This window comes from Drosophila obscura, unplaced genomic scaffold (assembly GCF_018151105.1).
Source record: "Drosophila obscura isolate BZ-5 IFL unplaced genomic scaffold, ASM1815110v1 contig_150, whole genome shotgun sequence".
Lineage (NCBI taxonomy): Eukaryota > Metazoa > Arthropoda > Insecta > Diptera > Drosophilidae > Drosophila > Drosophila obscura.
This window is the reverse complement of record NW_024542736.1, coordinates 2,871,520-2,890,204: the sequence shown is the minus strand read 5'-3', so window position 1 is coordinate 2,890,204 and position 18,685 is coordinate 2,871,520. Positions and strand designations below refer to the sequence as shown.

General features: G+C 46.1%; 1 protein-coding gene across 1 annotated transcript in view; it reads left to right on the top strand.

Moving 5' to 3' along the window:
* LOC111077656 (collagen alpha chain CG42342) overlaps window positions 1-18,685 on the top strand; it is a 70,610-nt gene that overhangs the window by 28,595 nt on the left and 23,330 nt on the right.

Genomic DNA, 18,685 nt, shown 5'->3' with positions numbered 1-18,685 from the left:
GGCCACCGCCACCCCAAAAAGGACCGCAATGAACTCGAGCAGCAGCCTATACATACATATATCGCATGACTCTCCTGTGTGTGTGTGTGTGTGTGTTTGTGCTTCTCTAATTGCAGGAAGGGCAACAAAAACTGTCTCGAAGATGAATTGCTAATGGTTATGTGTTCCTCTTTTTTGTTTGGCTGTAACCTTGCCCTGCCGCAGGCGGCAACAAGAACTCGAACAATGCAAACAGTAATAATAATTATAATCATGAGGCGCAAGAGTTGTTATAGCCCCAGTTTACAGAGGTTTCAAGTGTCGGCCAACAAAGGCACGAAGAACGAACCCCTCAAGATATATGGATAGGCGGCTACTTTCCATGAAAGGGAATGATGATGATGGGCCCACAAAAACACCAAAGGACAGAACGGAATGAATGTTGATGAAGATGGAATACACGAGTGCACTTCCCAGACGACTTCTCGAGTGTGTGCGTGTGCGTGTGAGTGTACATGTGCTTGTGCGTGAAAGTTTTCATTTTCAATTTGAAGGTAGTTTGTTGGTGTAGAATTTCACTTGAGAACCGTTTTCTATGTGAAGAAAATCCCTCGAAAATCTACCTGAAGTCACTTCAATTAGTTGCAAATGCATGGGTCCAAGTAGCACAAGATATTTTTCAATTAGCAAGGCTGCTGCTGCCGCTGCTGCTGCTGCAATCGTAGAGGCAGGAGAATACTGTCTTGGGCATTACTTGGAATTGGCAAAGACAGCGTCAAGAGTTTCTGTGGCTCTCGGCATGCAATTAACGGCATCACGTGACCTGCAACCCAAAAACGAACACACCATTGAGTGGCATGAAAAATGAAGTAGAAGCCAACGCAGCAGCAGACACTGCAGGCGCCTTGGCCTGGCCTCTTCCACCGCCATCTCCATCTGCAACTCCATCTCTTCAGAGACCGCATCGCATCGCACCGCACCGCACCACGCCCCCATGCCCAATCCGTGCTCAATCACAGTCTGAATTGACTTTTGGGCTGCTGTGCATCATTAATTTACTCAAACCCCGAAATTCCATGCCCGAAATTCGAATTGAAATTGACTTGGGGTTAGAGAATCGAAGGGCGTTCCGTTTGCGCCAAATACCAAATGAAAATAATAAAAATGTAATTAACGCCCAGGCCATAGACAAAGTGTAAGTGGGGCATGGCCACAGTTCGGTCGGGGTCCCCCCCTTCGTCGGCTCTTTGGGTCTGCTGGTGGGTCTATTTGGCTCATTTCTTATACAATTAAGTGGCCACTGCTTATGGCGAGGCCGGATAGGACAGGACAGGACTGGACGGAATGAAACCCCGGAGATGTCTGCCCTTCTTCAACTTTGTCTATGGCTGTCATGAATATCATTGTGTTGGGTGGGGGGCCGGCTGTGGGCGTGGCTCTTTGTGGCTGTTGTTATTGCTTATCTGATTATGCGGATGGCTGAATACTGAATTCCGCCAGCAAACAGCGGGAGCATCTCCGCCATGGGCCCCGCCGGGATGACACGTCAACGACAGCTCCGTGGAGAGTTCAAAAGTTTAATTACCATTTCGCAGTAATCAGTGCGTTTGGGTAAATAGAACACATACATATACATATACATACACAAAATAAAGATTAGCTGGAACCCAAAGAAAAAGTTCGGCGAAAAGTTGACTTTACGATACGCTTCAAGCAGAAATTGGAGAATGCCTAGAATGCAGAGAATTATGATTTGAATTCTTAAAAATATAAAATAAATTATTACAACTATTTTTACTCGCAATAACAGACAATATTTCCTATTATTTTAATTCCAGGTATGTTCTGAAGATATTTATGATATAATCGATTGATCAATCTCAAGTATGTACGATTAAATTTATGTGTAGCTGTCCTAAGAACTTTGGAAAATACTCTGGGGCTGGGTTATATTTAAAGCCATAAAGAGTATTCACATTCTTTGGTATTGGCCCCAAAGGGAATCCTTCGAGGCGATGGCATGCCCAACTTTCCTTCAGGTGTGGGTGTGGCTTTCTGTTCGCCGAGGGGCTTATTGGATAAAAATAACAAAACAAAAAGTTGATGAACAACAAGACAATGAACTATGTAAAACTTCCAGCCACAACGGACTTTAGTACACCCCGTAAAAACATGCCCACAGACAAATTTTTTCGCTCAGTGCACGTGGCTCATGGTCAGGTGGGGTGGCCAGAGGAAGCGGCAGGGTTCGTGCTGGCCCTCGGGGGAACTGGGCCAACAGCAGAGAATGAATGAGAAGCGAATCTAAGATACAAAGAAGCTAATAGACCGGCCAGGGGGAATGAATGCTGCGGCGTGGCAAGCATCGTGCGGATGCTGGGGCAGCAGGCAGAGCAACTAAGTGGCAACTGTTCGACGCCAGATAAGCGACGTTGCATTGACCACTTGGTCGATCCGCATGGATTGGGGGCTACTTGGTGTCCACTTAAGATATACAAAAAGCCAAAAGATAATGGAGGAGAGGGCCACAAAAAGCTAAAGACGCTGCCAGGCTAAAACAAAAAACCAGAGAGGGAAAGATGGATGGAAAAAAGAAAAAAAAAATTGATTAATGGATGCAAATGATTGAAAAACGACAAGCACAAGAACAACAAATGGAATCCAGAGAAAAGGGTATGGGAATGGTAAGGGGGAGGAATGGAATGGCAGAGAAGAGGGTGGCTGATCTGTTGGTGGAGTGAACATCAAAGTTGAGGTGCATGCCACGCGCCATCCGGCCGATGCCCGCTCATGTTAGGTGCTGACCCCAAAAAGCAGATCCACGAGAAGCACAAGACGCTGGGTCTCGTCTCCCAATCGATTAAATGGCCGGCCATCTAGGCAGATATCTCTACACACATGGTACATAGCCATGTATAATATAATACATATGTATGTATGTACATGCGATATACAGCCTGCGGTTTGCTTTTTATTGCACACTAAAAATGATGCACAACGGCTTTGGATGCGGCGTCGTCGGCTGCAGTATGTCCATACTTCAATCCATCCATCTGTCCATCAATTCAGTTGTCCATCTCGTGTGCTGACCCCGACTGCAATTGTTTTGTTTGCTTTATAGTCTGCCACGCAAAAATACACACACACACACAGGCACACACACACCACACATATGAATCATAAGTGAACGCTTCAAACGAGTGCATTCGACCATCAGATACCCTTCAGTCGCTGGAGGAAGGATTTTCGAGCGAATAATAAAGTCCCAAGGCCATGGCTCTTGGGGGGGTACTAAGTCGCCTACTATTTCTGGTATATTGGTAGACAGTTGCCCAGATGCATGATGCAAAGTGCATCTGGCTGTTACATGCATTCGAGGAGACGTAATATACCTTTGGACTCTACCAGTACTGGGTATCGAAACGAAACCAGTGGACAGACACATCAGAAACAACAGCGAAAGAGAAGAAAAGGGAGGTGAAATTGTAGCGCAAGAATAACAAAAAGCAGCAGCGTCGACGTTGACGTTGTTAAAGTACGGTAAATGTTTGTGGATTTTATTGTGACGGTGAAGGAGAAGTAGAAGAAGACTGAGACGGAGACTGAGACGATGACGTTGATGAATTTCTATTTACTTTGTTTAATTTGTGTTTTTATTTGCCATTCGCCCAAGCCACTCAATAGCCAGCATCGAATGTGGCTGGCTGAAGAAGGATTGTGGGGGGGTCGGACTCGCCTGCCTGCAATTAACGCAAAGTGCTTCCCTGTACTTCCCAGCGAGTGGGTGGGTGTGCAAAGAGAGAGTGGGAGAGAGACATCGAGGTAGTAAGAGAAGCGGAATTTTTAAGCTGCAATTACCGTTCGCCTGTTGCCCATTTAATTGATTTTGACGCCGGTCCGTCGTATAACGGTGATGGGTTTGCGCAGTGCCCTCTCCTCTCTTTCCCTACCCCTCCCCTCTTTCCGTTTTACTGCTGCAATTAGTGCACAGAGCAGAGCTGCTGCTGCTGCTGTGCGTGGCTTGCCTTGGCTCATCGTGCTGCTTACTGCATTTTCAATATGTGCTAAGTACACATCTCAACCGTCTCTCTCGCTCTGCCTCGCTCTCACTCTCGCTCTGCTTCTTTACCTTTCTTAGGGTCAGTTGGAAATCCGGAATGAAATCTTATAGAGCTCATTGAATAACTCTCATTTTTCTTTGGCTTCCTCTTGTTTTGTTTTGTTTACTTTTCTTGCTTCCTTCCTGACTGCTTTGTTTGTCCTGTGATTAACTACTACTGCCACTCGTTGCTATGTACACAACTCACCCTCTCCTTCTACCATCTCTCTCTCTCTCTCTCTCTGTCCCACTTTTAATACCCTTTCAGAAGTAGTTCTGATTTAACGCGGAGAAGGGAGCTTAGTTGTAGTTGTAGGGATCCATTTTGAAGGGTATCGAAACCCTCAGCCCCCGAAGTTGGCCTTCTTTTCGTTCACTTTGATTTTTTTTTTTTCAGATCTGATATCCTGTTTCCTGTTTTAAAGGCAACATTTTGCCTTAATTATGTACACAATTTTCCGCATTTTGCATTTACTTGGAAACTGATAATACATTGAAAATCTGAGAAGAAATCTAGGAATTCAATTTTTTGCACTTTAATGTTTAAATCCATGAGGGAAAAAGGATAGAAAAAAATAAGTGAAGGATTGAAATGGCTCCCCCAGATAGATGCACTCCGTCTGCCAGTGAATTTGCATTGTGGCATTCATTATTTCCATTTGGTGCACGCATGGGAACTATTGCAAAAAAAACAAACCACCCAGAGATGGGGAGTAAGAATGTAGCATTACCATGGAAATGGCATAAAATTGATCCTAACCCCCACACCTAAGAGTGCATTCAAAGCAACTAACTTGTGGAATGGAATGAGTTCGATTTAGTATGATCCATTTAGTGTAATCAATCAAAATGATATCGAATTGTTCTAAACAATTTCGGGCATTTTTAATGAAGTTTCAATGAAGTTTCTCCCCCACCACAATTTCAGAATTCTCTGATGCTAGCATCATTAATCATCTGTGCTCCGATATACATAATAGTGTTTGGCAATTTTCCCAAACCCAAACCAAAACCCAAACCCAAAACAACTGCAACTACAACTACAAATAAGAGCAGCTATTGGAAGTCATGCAGTAAATCAATTGCAACCGAAACTAGAAATTATATGAGCCATATATATGCCCACAAAATGGTCTCATAACTTTGCGCGCCATTGCCGAATGCCCAGCCCCAATCTGATCCCTTCCCCATCCCCATCCGCTAGTGCAGTGGAAAGTGGGGAGTGAATAACTCAACATTCGAGCAGAGCGATTCATGAGTGTGTGCTAATGCTGTTTGTTCTACTCGTTCTTTGCTTTTTTTTTGGGTTTTTTTTTTTTGGTTTTTGTGCACAGATGGAGATGGAAATGGACATGGAGAAATGAAAAATATTTCATGAGAGCGTTGAAAGCAAAGGCCTGGCCTAGTCCTGCTGTGGAATAACTAATAAATTGGCGCTTAATCAAGTTCTGGGGGCAACAGAAACCAGATGCAGATCAGACGCCCAGCCACACAGAATGTTGCAAGCTGTGGGGCCGGGACGGGCCGGGCCGGGCCGGAATACAAATTTGTGTATCAAGTGGAATTAATTTAACCCACGAACCGAGCCGCAGCCGCCACAGCAGCAGAAGCGGAGGCGCCTCTTTCAGCATCTCTTATGTATAGATATGGAAAAAGTAAATAAAATGCAATCAAATTAAATGCAGCACAAACAAAAACGCAACAACAGCAACAACAACTGAAGTGGCAGCAACTTCAACAGCCACAACAACTGCGAGTGCACTTGAGAGCAGAGAACTAGGGAGAGAGAGGGGGAGAGGGAGAGAGAACTTTGGGGATTGGCGAGCTCTGGCGCTAGTGGAGTCCAAAGTAGTGGATACTCCTGCCACTCCTACGGCTACTCCTACTCCTGCCACACCATTCCTTGCAGCCCTATCAAGCCATCAGCCTCCCAGCCTCCCCAGCCTGTTGCTTTTCTTGTGCCCCAGCATGGTGCAACATTGTTTTTGCTGCTTTAGACTCTTCCACGCCGCTCTATGGATTGCTTTTGTTTTTTCGTTTTTTCGTTTTGTAGGCGCAGCGGAAGCAGGAAAAATAATAACAACAAAGCGCATGAATTGTGGCAACCACAGCCACAGCGCAGCCCCAGCCAATAACAACAAACAAGCACTACTTGAGCAGATTGTGGGGGCGCAACAAGGAGAGCAGAGAAGTAGTACTAAAACTGGACTACAAAATTATAATGCTATTGCCATGGCTAAAGTTGTTAAAGAGCCCGAGACGCCCCCCCGCTACCCACCAAAAAATAAGAGAAAAGTTGTTGCTCCAGAATCTTGAACTTCTTTTGGTGACTGCCTCCTCCGCTTGTGGCACACACAGTCCCCTCCTCCCAATCTCGCAGTCTCCCAGCTGCTAGTCGGCTTTGTATTTATTTTGATTTAGCAAGTTCCTTTTTGTTTCTGGCGCTAGTGCGAGTATTTTGTTAATGATGATGAAGCGCAGCACGTTGAAAGCTAAATAAACGGGAACGTGTGGCTGATGCCGCAGCTGTTTTTTTCACACACACAGTCACACATACTCACACACAATCACTTTAATTAAGCAAACATTCAAAATGCTCAACGTTGCGGCTAAAAAATTCATTAAAACAAAGTTTTCCTTCGGCTCGGTGGCCCTAGCGGCGTCTAAAACAGCGCTGAAAACGCACAAAATTGTTTGGGGCGGTTCTGGTTGTGCTCCTGCTGCTCCTTCTGCTGCTGCTGCTCCTGCTGCTCCTTCTGCTGCTGCTGCTATTGCCTTTAGCTAACAAAACGCACGCGCGTCAGTCGCAGACATTTAATTTGCATAAAAAGTTTGCCAGCTCACGACTCCTCTCCTCCTTGGTCCATAGCTTTAAACAGAAAACGGACCGACCCGCATCGGAGGCAGAAGCAGAAGCAAAAGCAGAACCACCCATAACCTCTGCTTTCTCTTAGGGATACACAGGGATATCAGTCTTCCGGGAGGCTTTCGTCTTGCGATCCCTTTGTGGGCGTCTGGATTGTTTGGCTGCGGCAGCCACCCGCGACAATGTCGGGCCGTATAATGGCAATAGACAAAATTTGCATAATGTTAATTTTAATTTGAAATTTGGCCACTCAACGTTGGCCTAGTCGACTGTCGCCCTCGATTCTCTTACAACGTGTTGATGCGGCACATTAAAATTTCAGTCACACTAAAAGCACACAAATCATTGTCTCCCGGACTCAAGAACTTAAGTTCTGAACTGAGTTCAGTTCTCAGCTGGGCATTTGATTCTCTCTTAAAATGATTGCACTACGTGGCTGCTGGCCGTTGGCTGCTGGCCCTGCTAATGCCCCATAGTGATCCGTTATCTTACAGCTGTATCCATTTTGGGGCAGGGCAGCAACTTTTCTGCTCTTTTTATGCCAGCCTGGCAGGCCTTGTCATAATGCGACTCCTCGGTCTTGCTTGAGGTCAGGCCTGGGCCACAGAGTGCAGCCGCAGCAGTCGCAAAATCAGGATTTATGTGACCCGTTTATGGGGCACGGCAAGTGGCTCTGCGCAGCAGCCCATGCCCTGGCACAAAGTGCATAATTGGCAATGTTGCCCTAGTCGGAGATTTATGCAGCTGCTGCTTCTGTTGCTCCTGCTGCTGCTTCTGCTTCTCTTGCTGCTGCTTCTCCTGCTCCTGCTGTAAGCTGCATAATTAGCACATTGCCACTTGTGGCTAACGACCCTGTTAGACACGGACACATCACATTAGGGGCAGTCAGATGAGTTTACCGGGCGAGGACACGAAGCAAAAGGTCAACCCACGCACCGGGCCAGTAATAAATAATATATGGGGATATGCGTGTGTGTGTGTGTGTATATTTCTCCCATTCAGCTGGCCGAGGCTCATGCCCCAAGTCCATGTCCATGTGCATGTTGATCTGAGTGGGACCCAAGTGCATTGCACACGCACAGCCTGCCTGCCCCCCCAGGGTTCGTTGTGGCTTCGTTCCCTTCTGGCTGTGAAGCGGACGTTGCTCTGGCAAATCATGCTGTCTAAATTTGTATTTATTAGACAATGCGCCACGGGGCGTATGTGTAATATGCCATGCCATGCCATTAGATGCATTCCAATTCAACATAACAGCCTCTGCGCTGGTGTGTGTGTGTGTGTGTGGTGTTGTGTGGTATGTGTGGGTCCATGCCTGTGGTTACAACATGAACTCCAATCTTTGAGAGCGCAGTGGGTGGAGCCTTGACGCTGTGCTGTGTTTGGCTGAAAGAAAGCCCGGATTAGCGATGAGATTCTCTCTCGTTTTTATACATATATTTTTCTCAGAGAACGGTTCTATTGAACCCGTTTGAAGTGCTCACATTATCATATTCCCAAGTTGCCCCAGAGCGTACCGAGAAAAGAAATCCAATAAAAATAATGAAGAGAGAGAGACAGGAAGAGTCCAGGGGAAACAGCAACAGCAACAGCAAAACACTCGTGCACCCAAGGAGCAGCGCACATAAAAAAAAAGAGCAAGGCAGCGTATGAAAAATATAAAAAGTTAAAATAATAGAGAGCAGAGCTGATGCTGATGCTGCTGCTGCTGCTGCTTGGTCTGCTGCATATTTTGACTCCAAAAACAAATAGAATTTTGCATTTGACCAAAGAGTGAAGGATGAGTGTGTGGTCTGGTCTGGTCTGGTTTGGTGTGGTGTGGTGTGTGGCACATACTCAATTTATTTACCAAGCGGGACTTTCAGTCACAACTCCTCAGTGGCAGTGGCAGTGGCAATGTCAGACATAAACTGCATTGCAGGGCGTGGCTTGTATTTTGTTCATTTGCACGCCCAATACTTTTGCATTCATTGTTCCTTTTGCTGGATGGGCAACCAACTTCACTGCACTTTCCGTCAGACATTGGGAGAGAGGGAAAGCAGTCTGCAGTCTGCCACTCACACTCAATCACACACTCAGTGACCGTTCAATGAGCAAATAACATGTCAAGTCTCATTATGTTTCGCTCACAATTCGGTTAGACGGGGCAGCCATCAGTGACACAGTGGCACAGCTCCTATCAGCATGCCAAAACAAGATGAAAAGCTATACCAATACTTATAGGGAATATATGACTTTATCTTTATATATGCATATAGATATATGTAGAATTATCTGCCCTTTGACGTTTGTTAGCAATGAAATGCAGCAGCGGAGTTAGTCCTTGGTTGCTTCTCAACTCTTAAGATTTTTCTCAAATTCCTAACGGGGAACGCTTTCTTATACTTAACTGTTCCCTCTAAATAATCCTTGGAACAATATTTATTCGTATAAAACCTTTCCCTGAAAAATTATTTGCTTCTGTTAATTTTAAATTCGCTGTAAAATGTTTGCAGCACTTTTTTTTCGATTTCTCTTCATTATAAATTGGTGTTTAATCAACCTGTGGACCACTGTGCCTGCCAGCTCCGATGCTGGGCTATTGCTGTTGTTGGTGTCCGTCCGGCGCGGCGGTTGAACTTACTCTCTGACAGCAGCATCGTTTTTATCAGTCAACCAGCGCCCCTTGGCCCTCCGGCCATTGTCCAGACACGGTCTAGCCCCTCCCCACTCTGTGGACCGATGTATCTACCGCCCTAGTCCTAGTCTATCTCCCTCTGCTGTGTGTCTGCTAAAATGGCTGGCAATTTAGAATTTATGGCAGCTGCATGATTTGTATGATACGAACGTAAGCAGTTTGCACTCACGTACTCGTACCTAGGGGGGCAGGCCAGGCCAGGCCAGGCTATCCATCGTTGAATGGGGAGCAGGAAGTGGAAGTGGAACCGAAAAGGGTTGTCTGTATCTGTATCTATATTTCCATCTCTATCTGTGGCTGCTTCACTGTATCTGTCTCTGTCTCTGTCTCTCTCTCTGTGTCTGTCTATGCCCCGGGCAGCGGCGCATTTGTCTATTTGAACTTGCGTTGGGGCGCTGTGTGGCAATGTGATCATTTAATTTGAATTCGCGTCTGAAATGGCCGCCGGGCTTAAAATTAAACAACGCAGGATGCGTCCCATGAAGAGGGAGAAAACGAGAGAGAGAGAGAGAGGTGTGTGGAAGGTGTGTAGAAAAGAGCATGACTCTCTCTCCACTCGTATACGAGTATTTTTTTAGTCGCTGCTCATTTGCATTTGTCTGTGAAATTGGTTAATTTCATTCATGCTGCCTGCCCCGGAGTCGGGCGGGGCCTGCATTTTGCCCATTAAAGTGCAGCCACAGCTGCCAGTCGAGGCCATGCCGAGGCAGGACGATTGGCTGGCTGCCTGCAGAGGAAGCCAAGCCTTAGCCATGCCACCAGTCGCCATTCGAGGCATCCGGCCATCAGCTGTTGCCGCTGCTGCTGCTGGATGCTGCTGGATGCTGCTGGATGCTGCTGGATGCTTCTGTGGCCATCGCATTATGCGCGTAAGCGTAAAACTTTCAATTATTTAAATTATGCCACATGAACAATGCCACAAAAGCTTCTACCCCATACACACATATGCCACACACCAGCTGCAGGTTGTGTACTCTCTGTGCTGCTGCTGCTTCTTCTCCTGCTGCTCCAAAAATGTCGCCCATCGTCATCTGCCCCGTCTGCTTGCATGTTACAAAATTGCCGCAAGTTAAACGCATGTCGACACAGGCAGAGGATCCACTACATGTGGCATGCCTCCCCGCCCCCACCCCCATACCTCCGCCAGACTGCACGTTACCCACATAATTCATTCATATCATCAGCGCTTCCTCGCACAGCACAGACACAGGCACACTGGCGGAGGAGAGACACAGTCACAGACACTGCCCCGCCAGATGAGTGATGGCTCCCACATACATATATCGCGCATATCGACATCATAACCATTGTGTAAATGTCACTTCATCCCATGCCAGCGACGAGAGGTGTCAGGCGACAGTGGGGTGTCCCTCCCGCGTCTTCTGCCAGTCAGCCAGTGTTATTTATTGGGAATGTTGCACATACGCCGGGTATTACGCGTCAAGAGGAGGATTTACTCAAGTGTGGGTAAGAGGAGTGGCTTTTCTGTTTCCTTTCTATTTGTTGCGATATCCTGCGAATTTAAATATGCTCAGGGAATATACGCGAGCATAAGCAACAGCAGGGGCTGCAAAAACCTATAGCTTCTGGCACTGCTCCACTATCTCTGATGCTTTCTGACAAACAAAATTACGTCGCTCAAAACTGCGATCCAGCGCCACCTACGCCGATGCTGACAACACAATTAAGCCATAACTCATCGGCCAATGGCCAGTGGGCATGTAGCCACCGCCGCCGCTGCTGCTGTTGCATTTTGTCAGTCTCTCGGTCGCTCGGCTACATTCCATTATAGCCATAAAAAGAGGCTTACCACCGGCAATGCCAAAAAGGAGCACAAAAGTCTGGACTGGACGTAAATGAATGCCACACACGAAACGGCGGCGGGCGGCAGCAAAATGAAATAAACCGGTGGACAAGCAGAACAAAAAAAAGAGCAGATGCCGCGGGAATTGCTGCAGATACAGATGCCGATACAGATACAGATACAACTGGCCATGCATATAGATACATATTGCCATTCATTGCTGCGTCGTCTCTCGTTTCATATTCGCATGTATTTACTTTGTATCACTTGTCACATTTTTTATTATCATTGCTGCTCTTGCTGCTGCTGCCTCTTGTGTTCCAGACACGGTCCCTGCCCCTGCCCCTGTGGCACGTTGTCATTGCCGTTGCTGTGGGTGTTGTGATTTTTTTATGGCTCATCTGCTGCCCAGGGACAAGCTGACTGGGCGGGCGGCGAATATTGTTATTATATCATTCTTCATCAGCTTGATTCCCCCCATTCATTGTTGTGTTTATAAGGCGGGCAAAAAAAAAAAAAAGAAATATACTTTTCATTATTTGTTTTGCTGCCGCTGCTGCTGCTGCTGTGGCAGCTGTTGAAGGGATTAATTTCTTGATTTACCCAAGGAATACCAGTGTACCAGTGTACCAGTGCCAGTGCCAGTATATCCACAAATGCCATTCGGGTGCGATTCTTTGTTCTTTTGCCGTTGCGTTGTCCCTGGCACCACCGAGACGATGATGATGACGATGATGCCCCTTCCATTTCATTGCCGCCTCATACTCGGCATCTCTGTCGTGCAATTGTGTGGAAGCGAAGCGTATTCCTCCACTCATCTTGCCCCTCTGGCATCTACTGGAAAATATGCTAATGCCATTAAAGGAGAGCGCGCGCGGGGTAGTCAGGCATCAGTCAACAGCGTTACAAAATGGGGTGGGTGGGGGAAAGTGAAATGAAATTCTTATTTTCGTTTTTCTTCACATCTAAGCGTCAAACACTTTCTATTGTTAAGAGGGGTGGGGGGGTGGAGGCCCTCACCACCAAACCCATCATCAGTTTCGTATTTTTCCAGGGGATTATCATTTCTCCTCTCCTCTCCTATTTCTGTTTTGTTGTTTTTTTTCCCCATTCGGAAAGATCTCTTGAAATTGTTTTACATTTTCCCTTCATTCAGTGTTCATTGTAACGCGTTTTGTTGTTGATATCCGACTCTATCGCTAATGTTTATTTTTATGCTGCTTTCGCCCGCCCCTCCCCGTTAAAAACGCAAAACAAAGCAACAATTTCCATGGGATTATCCCTAGGATTTAATATTAGTCGTGTATTTGTTTTCCATTTGTTTTTCGCATTCTTTTATTCAGGTGGAAACAAAAAGGTTTGCATACTTTGGGTTCGTTGGCCAAGCACCGGACTAAGCCTTTTGCCAATTACTTAAACATAAGTTAAAGCCTCCGGGGATTTACAAGTGTTTTCCCACCGAATTCACTGTTTCCCCTTGCAAGGGGACAATCATTTTAATGGACTGCGTGAGGGAGAGCAATTCCGTTCCGTAGAGAACTGACGCTGAGATTACCCTTAAGCAAAGTTCCCCTCCTAAAAGTTCCCAGAAGTTTGTGCGCCACACACAAGTTTTCAATTCGGGGGTAGGATCCATTGCGTAACTCACACGACCAGAATGTTCGAATTGATTAATGCCATGTCCCAGTACCAGTCCCAGTCCCAGTCCCTGGCTTTATTTAAGTCATATTTATCCGTAAATTTGCATTCAATGGATCGTTGCTGTATCTGCGACACTCACTCAAATTGGGGTTTAATTAAATTGCATTTGAGAGGCAAAAGCAAAGCTGAGCAGGGCAGAGCCCGGGGAAGAGAGAAAAACACTTTCACCGAATGCAAATGCTGCGGCTTGAATGAATTATTTTATTAGCGTTTAACAAAAGAAAAGGAGAGGAGAAACTGCGCGAGCAGAACACTCATAAATATCAAAGTGAATTCAATTCCCCGCTGCTCTATTAAAATCACATTACGCGTCATAAAAAGCCATTTAAATCATACAAAAAATTTCCCATAAATTCGTTTGGAAGCGAAACATTAAAGTTGAACAAATAAAAAATTATACGCTGCTTGCATAAATCAAAGCATAAACTGCAATAAATTATGCAATTTGCATTTAAAACTCAAATATAAACAAAACAAAAAAACAATTCAAAAAGAAAGCAAAAAAAAAAAATCGTGCAAAAAAAAAGGAAACGAAAAAAAAATGGAAAATATTTCCACAGATGACAACAAATAGAAATGAAATGACAAACAAATGTGAAGCTAATTTGTCAGCTTGTTGATGCCACACATATCCACTGACAGACAGACAGACAGACAGGCAGAGAGACAGAGAGAGGGACAGACGACAGGCATCCATGCCAGACGACAGCGACAACGCACACAAGAGTGTGGCAGGCAGGAGCCGCCCCCACCGCCCCGTTGCAGAGACCATCCGTTCCGTGTGGGAGAACCAATGAGACCACAAAAGCCATGAAGCCGTCACTCAATCAGATACGCAAAACGAATTGAAATCCATGCATGAGGTACAGGCGGGAGGGGGTGCGGGAATGGTGAATGCAATTTGCAATTAAAGCAAGAATGCATTGCACTCTTTTTTTTTTTTTTTTGTGCATTGGGTAATTTCAAGGCAATTACCTATAATATTTATGGCCAGACCGCAAACACATTTGTCCCGAGCTGCTTTTACACATGTAATTGGCAAACAGGAGAGCGGGAATGCAGGGGGGAGGAAGCTGGTAGGCGTGTCACTGTTAACAGTTTGCGTTAATTAATTGCCCAAACTGTGCCACCTGTTGCTGTGTGCGTAATACGCGCAGTGTTTGGCGCCATTAGGACAACTGAACAAAAAAAAAAACAAACCAAAGTGCTCCAATTATTGCCCACGCACACAGACAATTAGCGCTGCCATTCCTCACAGAACAATGGACAATGGACATGAAATAGAAATAGAGAATGACTCTGCAGCAGCACTAATCAGAATCCAAAATTTATGGCTGTAATTTAATTGGGGGATTGGAAAGGCATGCACGGTGACATGTCGACAAATCGATGGGCGACCAAGGATCAACATCAACATCAGTAGCAGCAGCAGCAGCAGCAACAGCAGCAGCAACAGCATATGGGTCCCATAATGCAACAGATTTGTCAGACATTTGCCTGCTGGCCATGGCAGCACTCTGCACAAGCACACACAGGCCGACAGAACGACAGACGGACAGACGGACAGAACGAGAAACTCTGCTGTCCAACCAGCTTGCAAACATTTGCAGTTGTCATCTGTGTGCTTGTCTGTCGCTTTGCCAGGCAACTGCCAGGCATTTACCTCGTGTAAATTTTCGCCAGCAAATAAGAGAGAGAGAGAGAGAGAGAAAGAGTGCCAAAGGACCACAAAGAGCAGGAAAATACCCGCAGCAGAGAGCCACATGTGTGTGTGTGTGTGTGTCTCTGCGTATCGCATAATCCAAAGGGCCAATAAAAGTTTTGTCATAATGCATAATGTCGGTGTCGCCCGGAGGAAATTAGCTTATGCTTTTGGCCCCCTTTCTGGCTGATTATATCCTGACTACGAGTATAATGATGTTTGCTACTTGTTTGGGTTTTATGTATGCCGTAGATGGAGTTGATGGAGATTCCCATCATGACTTAAGTCAATTAGAAGGCCAATTGTGTCCACTCAAGTGCAACAATTAGTCGCATAATAGGAGCACCCATGAGATGTTGTTGTGGGTGGAGCCATGGCAGCCACTTCAATTGAATTATAGTTTAGAATCAAGAGATGCCATGCCATATAATGCCATGCCTGCCTGCCTGCCTGCCTGTCTGCCTGCCCAATAGACTCAAAGGAAGCCAGGCCACACGGGTCGTGGCTGTGTGGTGAAATTTAATTTGTGAATTATTTCTCAGTATCCTTGACCTGTTGCTAAATCGAACCAAAGGACAGACAGCCACTGTGTGGGTGTCTCCCCGTATCCGGTTACTAATTTATGGACATTTATTGCATGGCTACGCACATAACCGGCTCTCCCTCGTCCTAATGAGTGGGCATACATAAATCACAGATAAACCGAGAACAACAGGTTCTCCCACAATCATATTCGACCAGGTTTCGGCTCAGTGGCCCAGTCAGTGTGTCAGACAGACACACACAGGCGGGTCTGGCTGCTTCCAGGAAGTAACCGGATCGCTCTACAATTACAGTATCCTCTCTGAGTATAGCTCTGACAACATGAGACACTTGGCGAACAAAACACCGTTAGCAAAGAGCGCAAAAAAAAAGACAGGAGCAGAAGCAGGAGCAGGAGCAGGAGCCGGAGTTGAGCAACGAGACGACAAGAATGATATTGTATGGAAAGTATCGCATATCAGCAGACGACAAGGACAAGGACAATGCTGAGAGCTGAGTACGAGGACATTTGGTTGTGGAGGAGGTGGAGCAGGAGGAGACTCCACCATTGTCTGAATGCAATGTAGCGCCACATTTTCGTGCGGCTGCCACTGTTGCCATGTTTATTGTTCCTCTTTCTTTTTGGGGAGCTGCTGCTGCTGCTGCTGCTGTTGCATATCCATGGCACTCGCACAAACGCATTTATTGAAGATTTACAGCGGCAACTTGCAGACAAACAACAAGCCAAATGGCAGGGGCAACATTTGGTGCGCCTTTTGGCATCCGAGTAACTTACATACATACTTTCCCTCTCCATTGCCATACTTTATCCATGGCCATGGGCCCGATGGCTACGTAATTTCATTTGCGTTAGGAGAATCGGACGAGTCAGACGAATCGAGTGAATCGGAGAAAGGGGTACGGGGAGAAACGCGTGACTCCCGTAAGGCAACGTAAAAGTTTTGCAGTTATGTCCGCAGAAAGTAGGAACAAGAGCAGCAAATGCTTATAAGTATGCTTACCATTTTGTGTGTTGGCTGCATTTTGCTGCCACTGGCACTGGCACTGCCACTGCTGCTGACGCACGTACCGGAAGTGCGCCCGGGGTGGCAGCAGTGACAGACTGGGATGGGCATGGGCATGGAGCACAAGGACGACACACGTCACGGCAAAAGTTAAAAGTTTGCCATCAATGTTTGCATTTCAAGTTTCACTCCTGGATGGCAGTTCATTTTGCCTCAGCGCTGTGCTGCGCACAGACGTCCTTGACAGGATGACAGAGAGCTGGAGCAGGAGCAGCTGCTGCAACAAGCAATGCCTCAAGCAGCCAGCACATGGCTAGCAGCGTGCCACTCTACTCTAGCTGAAATACACTTTCTTTTCTGCCTTTCTGCTGATGAAAAGCTAATGAAAAATGCATTGAGTGGCTTTAAGCTCAAGGATGTCTGCGACTTCTGCATCTGCAAGACTTGTCCCATATACCAGAGATATGATCATCCATTCAGATGCTCACCTTACCTTACCTTACGCTCTCTCTCAGCACATCCAATCAATAAAGATTCAGCGCTGAGTCAGTGAGCTCTCTGACCAGCACAGAATCTCTGACTCTGAATCAAGCTAAATCGCCAATCTTCTGATTTGCCCCCTGTGCCATGTCTTGTGATAGTACCTCTGGTCTCTGGTCTCTGCTGTCTGTTGTCTGGTCTCTGGTGGTGCTGCTGCTTAAAGAACTTTCGACAAATTAGATAATTATCTGGTAGAATGAACAGGCCAGGCCCCAAGTGTGGCGGCAAAGTTTGTTGATGGTTCTATGGGTTAGGAGAAAACTTCAATTCCCTGATCAGGTGCCACTCCAAGGGTTTTGCCTTGCCAGTCCGTCCGTCCCTTCTGTCCGTCTGTCTGTTTTATTTGTCTCGCCTTCTGCTCCTTTTGTGTGCGAATGTCTGTGTGTGTGTGTGTTTGTCAAGCTGTTAAGCTGTTGTTTGTTGTGTATTGTACGTGTACGTGTACGTGTTTTACGCACATAAACGTTGCCGGGGTCGAGTATTTATTGCGCGCACAACTTGACATAATTCCTGTTTGCTGCCAAGTAGAGCAAGGAATAAGCTGATGCAGCAGCAGCAGCATTGGCCATCGATATATAGATATATATAGAGTGTGTATCATCATCATCATCATCAGCATTAAGAACCACATTGAAGGCGACAAAGCTGCTCTTGCTGTCGCGTAGGAAAAGAACAAGTTTTGACTTAACAACTTCATCTCTCATCTCATCACAGCAGTTGGGGAGCGGAGCGGAGCGCGCACTTAGTTTATCTGACAGCCTATGCGAGTACGTGCGTGCGTGTGTGTGTGTGTGTGTGTGTGCACAATAAGATTTCTTAGCGCATTAAGCAGCAGTAGCGGCAGCAGAAGCAGCGGCAGAGCAGGAGTATCAACAACAACAACAACAATAACAACAAATAAATGCCATTAGCAGGCAGCAAACTGTAAGCCAAAATGGCGCCATCAACGCGAAAATAATACGGGAAAATGCGGCGTTAATGGCAACGCTGAAAGCTGTATGAAACAGAGACAAAGAAAAAGAGTGAGAGACGGAGACGGTGACGGTGACGGAGAGCGGGAGCAGAATGAACAGCCAAAGGCTGAAGGGGGGGCGCATGTGAAGGCAAACGATATTATGATTATGATTATTATGTTGCTATTAGATTAAGAGCAATTTTAACTTTTTCCGCTCGCAGACAAAGGCTTGCTACCCAATTGCTCGCTCGCTCCCTTGGCTACCCCCTCGTGAACTCATTTGCTTGCGACTTCTCATCCTTTCTTTGCTGTTCTGTTCTGTTCTGTTCTTTGCTTTCCTTTTTCCTGAGTCAACGCCTTCCGTTTGGCTTTGGCTTACGACACTTGACGCCCAAGAGCAGCAGAGCCGAGCAGCACAGCCCACAGCCCACTCTCAGTGCTCAGTCAGCTTCTGCTCCTATTACAGCCTGGGTCTTAGCCACGCTTAATTGGTTGGCTTTTATTACTTGGCAAGTGCTGCAAGCGCATAATTTGCCACGGCTTTGTACTCTACTCCACTCCACTCCACGCTACTGTACATACAGTGGGCTGTATGCTGTGCTGTGTGCAAGGGATTATATAAATTCAAAGGTGGGATTAATAGCAAACTTATTCGGTAACACTCTGCAGTATGTGAACAATTGATAATGAAATTAAAATACCTGCAAAATTGATCAAATAAATGGGAAATTCCACAAATTGTTGAACCGTTTTGTGAAATTCTCTCAAATGTTTGAAAGAATTTTTCGGAAATTGGAAATATATTTTTGTGGAATTTC